This window comes from Pinus tabuliformis, chromosome 3_1 (assembly GCF_031772625.1).
Source record: "Pinus tabuliformis cultivar Carrire ecotype Pingquan chromosome 3_1, CPIR1, whole genome shotgun sequence".
Classification (NCBI taxonomy): Eukaryota; Viridiplantae; Streptophyta; class Pinopsida; order Pinales; family Pinaceae; genus Pinus; species Pinus tabuliformis.
Window position 1 is genome coordinate 927381043 of NC_142301.1, and position 8660 is coordinate 927389702.

General features: G+C 35.0%; 1 pseudogene; it reads left to right on the forward strand.

Moving 5' to 3' along the window:
- The first annotated feature begins 694 nt into the window (after nt 1–694).
- On the forward strand, nt 695–2248 carry LOC149190783 (putative E3 ubiquitin-protein ligase ARI1 pseudogene; annotated as a pseudogene).
- Nucleotides 2249–8660: the final 6412 nt, after the last annotated feature.

Genomic DNA, 8660 nt, shown 5'->3' on the forward strand with positions numbered 1-8660 from the left:
ATTATAATGTGTATATTTAAATTTTTTTGGTGCATTTTGAAGGCACACTTGAATTAGTTTAAAAAAAAAAAACCTTTTGTTTTTATAAAAACCCCATAACTTATGTAAATCCAGAAATTGTTTTTGGAAAAAATACTATAATAATACCAACTCTTTATTGTGATATAAATGCTTATATAACTGACTTGACATGATCGAGTAATCTTGGTATTTTTATGATTAAAATATTTCTCTACTTTCCTCAAACTATGAGTCCCTTGCACCAAGTCAAATTAAACCACTCTCTCAACCATTAAATCTTAAAAGGTTTCCATTACGAATGTGCAAGAAAAGTAATATATAAGGTTACAAACCGTTGCGAAATTAAATTAAATTAATTGTCCAATTGCCATGATTACAAAAGGCTACTTAAAAAAATTGTATGAAACGGTTTTCATTGACGAGGTATGTGGTCCATAAGACCTTGACGAGGTATGTGGTGTGCCCAGAAACGGTTTTCATTGACGAGGTGTGTGGTGTGCCAGAAAAAATGGTGTGGGCGGGTAGAAGAAATGTCAGTTACATTTATGGCTATAAAAATGTGGCCATCTAGGGTCGCATAGGATCAATCCCCTTGAAATCGCCCGCTTCTCATATTGAACCCTTTTTTTTTCTTGCATGATAGCAGTCACCACATAATCGTAAAGGATTTGCCATGGCGGACTTGTTGATTAGCGGCGAGGAGGATTTCATAAGCGGAGATGAGGAGGATTTGATAAGCGGTGATGAGCACTATCTAGAGGATTTGATGAGCGGTGATGAGCACTATCTAGAGGCTTCTTCCTCCATGCCTGTCCCTGCACAGACCATCCGCCTCATCTCTCAACAAAATTTATTGTCGGAACAGAGAAGGGATTTAGATAAGGTGATGGCAATCCTTGCTGTAAAGGAGCAACGTGCTCGCACACTCTTAATTCATCATCGCTGGGATTTTCAAAGACTCTTGGATGCATATACCGAAAGAGATGTTGAGTGGTTTTTTTCACAAGCGGGTGTTGCAAATAGACCGGAATCCACAAATTCCGTAGTTACTGGAATCTGTGCTGTGTGCGCAGAGGAAGATTTGGAGGGGGACACCACAATGATGGATTGTGGTCACACTTTCTGCAATGTCTGCTGGACGAAGCACTTTCTTACTCAGATAAGAGAGGGACAAAGCAAGCGGATAAAGTGCATGGATCCCGAATGTAATGTCATTTGTGATGAAGACATCATAAGAAAACTAGTCGCCGCCAGAGACCCTGAAGCAGCCCAACGCTTCGATCGCTTCCTATTTGAGTCCTATATTGATGACAACGACAGAGTGAAGTGGTGCCCTAGTGTTCCCCATTGTGGAAATGCAGTTCGAGTTGAAGGAGATGTTTACTGTGAGATCCAGTGCGCTTGCGGGCATCAGTTTTGCTTCAATTGTCTGGCTCAACCACACTCTCCTTGCTCCTGTTTGATTTGGGAGCTTTGGGATAAAAAATGCAATGACGAGTCTGAGTCTCAAAATTGGATTGCAGTTAATACCAAGTCCTGCCCCAACTGTGGGAAAAACGTCGCAAAAGATGGTGGCTGCAACTTGGTGACCTGCTTATGTGGCCAATACTTCTGTTGGTTGTGTGGTGGCGCCACAGGCATTGCTGGGCACAGATGTGGTCGATATAAAGAAGATCAGGAGATGGATATTGAGAAGGTAGAACGTGATTTGAAGAGGTACACACATTATTACTCCAGATGGGAGGCACATAAATATTCTTTGAAGCTTGAAGCAAAGCAGAGGGAATTATTACAACAGAAAATATTAGATTTTGGAAGCAAGGAATCTGGTGTTACTGACTATAGTTGGTTGCTAAATGCACTGCAAAGGCTAGTCAGATCAAGGCGTGTCCTCGCATATTCATATGTCTTGGCATTTCACGTGTTTGGTGATGAAATACTCAAAGATATACTGACACCAGCAGAAAAGGAAGTCAAACAGAACCTGTTTGAGTATCATCAACAGCAACTGGAGCAAGCCGTAGAGAGACTTTCGGAGCTTATTCATCGCCAGAATTTTATGGCCAATCGAAGGGAAGCTATTGATCTCACTGTCCTGGCCGACACAGGGTGTGAACAAATTTATGGGTGGATCCAAAATGATTTACTGCTGAACCTTGGGTTGACAACACATCGCATTGCTCCATATAACCCCAAAGGTATCCACATACTATCAGATATGATGTAGTCAATTATATATCCATATAAGTCTGAAGGTGTCCACATATGTAGTCAATCAATGATAAATCATTTAACTCCATGTATTAGAAAGATTTTGAGTAATGTTTGCTTCTGAAATAAAGTATTTTGAATAGTTTTCGTTCCTCAAAGCTTCTCAGATTTAATGTGTTTGTAATTTTATTGTCATAATCACATTAGTCGTATATGTAATGTGTTTGGAGTGTTATTATAGTGAATAATATTTGAAATTCAGTTAATAATTAATACAGTTTTTAAAATTTAATTTGAATTAGATAAAGTGATTTGTTTTCCAATATTATTTGAGGAATTGATATGGGAAATGATATTATAATATTGATGTTAACCAACAGTAATGGTTTAAAATTTAATTTGAATTAGATAAAGTGATTTGTTTTCCAATATTATTTGAGAAATTGATATGGAAAATGATATTATAATATTGATGTTAGGATTATTGAAGTAGTGAGTTGTGTTTAATTTTTTATATTCATTTATGTTGTATTTAAGTTAAGGATTATTCAAGAATACATTTTTTTGTGAATAGAAATAATATACCAAATAAACCCAAAGGTAAAGACAAACAATAAGTATATAAAAAGAAGGGTAGTATGAAAAATATTATAAATTGGGAAAGGAATTTTAAGAAAGAATAAAAACATTGATGTAGAAATGTTTAAAAAGTTAATGCAAAAATGATTAAAAAATATTAGGGTTTTTATATGGGAAGACAAGATAAAAGAAAAAAAAAAATTAAAGAAAATAAAATGTGAAGTGTTTGAGGTTTCAAAATGGAGAGATAATCAAAACTAATAAATAATTTTCTTTTAATGAAACATGAGTTATAAAGAACTAAGTTTCAAACTCATATTTATGTATCATATATTTATATATATAGTGGGTTCATAAATGGGGACTACCATTTGATACATTGAACTTTGTTTACTAAGTTAACAAGGAAGACCATGATGAGAGGAATGACCATGATTTAAATGGTCTTTAAGGAATACCAATATAAGAGTTAGAGAGACATGGTGAAAACACTTATAAATGTGTGAATTGATATTGATGTGAAGTCTTCAAGTGTTAAGCCAAAAAAATCTTTAAAAAAAAAATCTAAAAAGAAATCATATGTTAGAAAAAATATCTCTAAATTTTAATAAATTAATTTCAAATTCATCTAATTAATTAAATTTAACTAATAAATTAATATTCTCCATACATAATTTTAGAGTATATATAGTTTAAATAGTTATTTATTTTATGAAATCCACAAAAACAAATAATCATTTAAAATGTGCACATTATAATACCTTGATTAAAAAAAAAATCATTGGATTTCTATTAACAAAATAAGATCATGTAAAGTCATCTAAATATTCCATCATATGAATCTGTAAATTTCCATAAAAACTCTCTAGACTTATAAACTATAAGCATCCACAAAAAATCTCGTAACAGCAAAGATCAGATAGTTGTCAAGAAATAATAAGTAAGTCTGCCTAGAGATAAAAATAAAAACCACTTACAGATTTATCTAAAAAATAAACAAAAAGATACAGGTTCCTGGAATGTTAAGGAAGAAAGAGTGAGCCCACTTCCCTAGTGGCATCTTCCTCAATGTATCTGAAATACATTATACCAAATGTTCCCTAGAGCCATTCCTTCCACATAGCATCCCCCCTTATCTTCACCTCTCTATAGATCTCAGAAATAGAGATAATATTGATGCTAATCATAAGGAGTTTGATTTTGTCAATCCATCTAGTAAGGGAGGGAGGGCCAAAATCACTAAGAACGTGGATGCCCTCAATGAAGGATCTAGAATCCCCATAAACATGAATGTTGTTAATTTGCTTCTTCTTTGTGAACTAGAGTAAACCCCACATAGCCATAATCTTTTCCCTAGTGTTGGTACCAAGTCCCCCATTCCAGAAGATCTCATATTGAGAATTTTCATTTAAGCTCATAATCTCACCACATCCACAGTTACCTAGTTGTGTGGCCCCATCCCAAAACCCTACATGTAAATGAATATGGTAAGGATTCTTGCTATATGATAAATCTTTAATGGTACCTTGATCCTTGGAGTAAGAATACATGGAGACAAAATTCCTGTAATAAATCGAATTTTTGCTAATCAGCCAGTCCTCGAATATACATTTGTTGTGTGCATTCCAAATCCCCTAGATAATATATAATAAAACATCCTTTTATTACTTACATGATACATTCTAAACAATATGTAAATAAAGAAAGTGAAGCCTACATAGTGTTTAACAAAATTACAATAAGAATAAGCAAGAGCTTTATTTTGCTAAAAATGAAGGCATGTTTTTCATACAAATTCCTCCCCTTCACATCATGGAGCTAGTATGGTTAACCTATTTTCATCATGGAAATTATATCCATCCAATAGTTAGGTATGAAATAAGTTAGATGCTTAATTAACAAGAAGGGTTCAAGGGTAGCAAGTCCTTGCCATAAAGTAAATGAATATGTGGATGAATAACTTATAGGCATATAAATTTTGAGTTCAAATCTTATGGAATGTTTGGGTTTAGTATTTAGATTAGTAATATCTTTTACTTTTGCTTTCATCTGCACACTTGGGTTGCAAAAGCTTCCATTTTATGTATTGAATTGAGAATTAACAGTGATTATTAAGAACAGCATGAGTGGAACCCATAGTTATATTAAAAAAAATTAATATGGATAGTTATATAAAAAAAATCACAAATAAAAAAACACAAATCATAAATTGAATGTTCATTTCAGAATTTGATTATTAGGAGAGACTTTAATTGTTTGATCTTTTCACTTATGGTCAAATTTCAAGAATATTTATGAATCTATAATTGATATAAAAATATATAACATAAATTTATGTTTATTAGAAAAATAGGGGCATCTTAAGTGAATTGTAGATTTCAGAAGTATTGAATTGACAGTGATTATTACCAACCTCATGAGTGGAGCTCATAGTTATATTAAAAAAAATTAATGTGGATAGTTATATAAAAAAAATCACAAATAAAAAAACACAAATCATAAATTGAATGTTGATTTCAGAATTTGATGATTAGGAGAGACTTTAATTGTTTGATCTTTTCACTTATGGTCAAATTTCAAGAATATTTATGAATCTATAATTGATATAAAAATATATAACATAAATTTATGTTTATTAGAAAAATAGGGGCTGTCTTAAGTGAATTGTAGATTTCAGAAATATCTCTCAAACTGACTTTAAAGAGAGAGACTGAACAATTAATTTCTCGTGTGACCATCACATTTTAGAATATTCCAAAAATCTAAAATAAAAATAAATTTACCCTTCATATAACCTTATATTCCTCTTTTCTTAAAATCTGGATTCCCATAAAATCAACGTAATCTACCTCATTTAGGCAATCGACCCAGAAAGGGGAGGAGGGTATGATCAGAAAAAAGCCCCAATGTTTATCTCACCATGAAACCACTTCATCGTTTTTTTTCTCACCTGAACACGCTTGGAGTGGCTCTCAGGAGTATATTGTTTTTCCCAAGACCACATACCTGTAGGGACCAAACTCATCTTTACTGAGTAGGCTTCTGTTTAGTTCGTTTAGCTTATAAACTGTAAATGCAGAGACTCGAGAGTCTGATTCGTCCATGTCCAATAAACGGGTGGCAAGAGTATGGGAGTCACAGTAGCTTGGAAATGCGTTGATCATTGAAGTGACGAGACTTGCAGTTGGGTAGCAGTACATCCAACAAGGGCAAGGGATGGAATGCTATTTTTTCTTTCGTCGTATAATGCTTCTTCTGCCATACGAGCCTAAAGAGTTACGTAGGTGCGCGGAAAGAGATTCTCCTGCTTGGTTTCTAAATTCACATAAAATTCGACATTTTAAAAATCCGGTTCTATAACTTACTAACATTAAACAAGCCTATGGCATGTAAGCATTAAGCAATGTCATGTATGCAAAGGTCGCTTCTTTATAATGAAATAGATAAATAATTGTCATTCTTATGGCCGAACACTTTTAAATTATATGTCACTAAAATTGTTTAAAGCGGTTAAGGAGAAACTAAAAACAAATTTTAAAGTAATGTTGTTCTAGGATTTTTAAGGTCTACATGGGTTGGTCAATACTTTGTTTTTATTAAATTATTGATTTATTAGATTCAAATCGAAATAAAGATAGTAAAATATATGTAAAAGTAGACATATCTACTAATTGTGACTCAAACCATTCAACATTTACCAAGGTTTTAGCAAGACTCTTGTGCTTAATGATATTACCACTATCTTCAGTTAATAAGGTATATTAATTTATTTATTTATTACCAAGTTGTAGCGGCTGCAAAGCACTTGAAAATTTTGGCTTGCACTCAAATTTCAGCGCCTTCTTTGGTCTTTCGTTTCATTTTTGCAAACACTTGAGCTTATTTCATGAGCTTTCTTAGAGTCTTTTCACCCATTTCGCTTGTTTGATCAACTGCAATGTTTTGGCATGTTTGACTACTCTTCCATGCTTGTGGACATTTTATGGTGATTTTGAAGGTTTGTCTTTGTGTATTCGAGTTGTCCAAGCTATGTAAACACATGTCACACTCATACAAAAAGTTTTAAGCATTGTCGCACAAGTGTTGTCACAGTCATCCTAAAGTTTATCTTAAGTGTCACACTTATCGCTTCTTGTTATAGGACACTCACAGTGAGGGTAATGTTTTGTCTTGTTGTTCCGGTGGTCTATGTTATCGCATTGTTGAAGTATGTTAAGTGTGTGATCATAAGTTCAAGTTCTACACAAGTTCACGTTCTTCCTGCACTTAACCATTTCTCCAAAAATCTTCCCCACTAAGCAACGTAGTTTCACCAGACCCCAACTGAACTACGCACTGCCCAGTCTCATCCCTCAGTGATGCAACCCTGCTACCTAGAACTACGTAGTGCGCAGTCACTGTCCCCCATGGTAGTTGCACTATGCAATTCCAAAGTTGAGTAGTCTCCCTTCATCCCCATAACTGTGCAGCAATTCCTCCCAGTCTGACTTGAACTATGCATTTTGCAATCCCAGTTCTCAAGATTCTACCCTTGCCTGCTGGAACCCTGTAATGCGCAGAGAAGCCAACCTTCCTTGCCACCCAAAACTACGAAGAATTGTACCCTAGTGTCCTCCCTTAGGCGGAGCTCACAAATCTCAAGAACTATAGAGATCTGTCCTCCAAGTCTCTCTGATGCCCAGTCCTCCTTGCCTCTGAAAACTATGTAAATATGTCTCCCAAGTTCCCATCCTGCATCAGCCACTGATTGTCTCAACTACGCAATCTTGTCTCCGAGTGGCCCTTGTGCAACATTTCCCCTCAGTGAGGACTCTGCTTAGAAGTTCCTCAGTCAAGCTTGAGCTGTGCTCTATGCAGTCTCAGTGACCAACCTCTCTCCCTGTCACCTGGAACTGCACAATGCATAGTTATTTGGCCCTCTTTCCTAGCATGTCACCTATCCCGGGCTTAGTCCATGGATAACAATGCATCATCTTATACTAGGGATTTTTTGGATTGATGTCATCCCATCATGAGTGAATTGCATAAACAGGTACACTGTCAGATCATGGTGAGATGATGAAGAAGGAAAAGAAGGAGGAAACACGCTTGAAGACTCACTTACAGCTGGATGGACAAAGGAACCTCAAGAGCAAGAAAAAAGAACACATGTATGCAACCACCTCTCAAGACCAAAGATCATTGAAGACCCTGTATCATCAAGATATGTGGAGGAGAAGAGAAATCATATCCAAAAACACATATATCACTCAACAACAACAACGACTTGGCATTGCCACATTAGCAAGCTAGTCCTTGTTAGCAGTGTCATTTCAAGTCGTGTCATGAATTGTTAAAGGTCACATCACTATTATGGGCCATGTATATTGTAAATCAAATGTATTGTAAAGTTGAAGTCCAATTGACACACATGAATACAAAGAGTCATGTCAGTTGCAAAGTTATAGGAAGTTGAACAATCATGAGGTAAGTCAAAGAGTTAGAAGGGTCAAGCATCACCCCTTGGTTATATATGCCCCCTCATTGTATGAGAAACAGACTTTTCATTGTGGCTCCTCCCGTAAAGCATAGAGAGTTTAGTGAGTTCTTTGAGAAGAAAGGAGTGGCACCAATGTACCACTACTAGGGCCAGTGATGTATAATGTAAATATGTGTCTTGTAACTTTTGCTTAATTATAGAAGCCTTTTCAGGCCAACATGTTTCCATGCATGATTTATGGATGTTTGTAAGACTATTCTGTGAGAATTTGTATTTCATGTTTGTTTTCACATGTACTAAGATAGTTGAACTATTTTGGTTGTTTTAGGTCTTATCTTGTTGGGAATGTGCTGCAATGGTTGTTACTGTT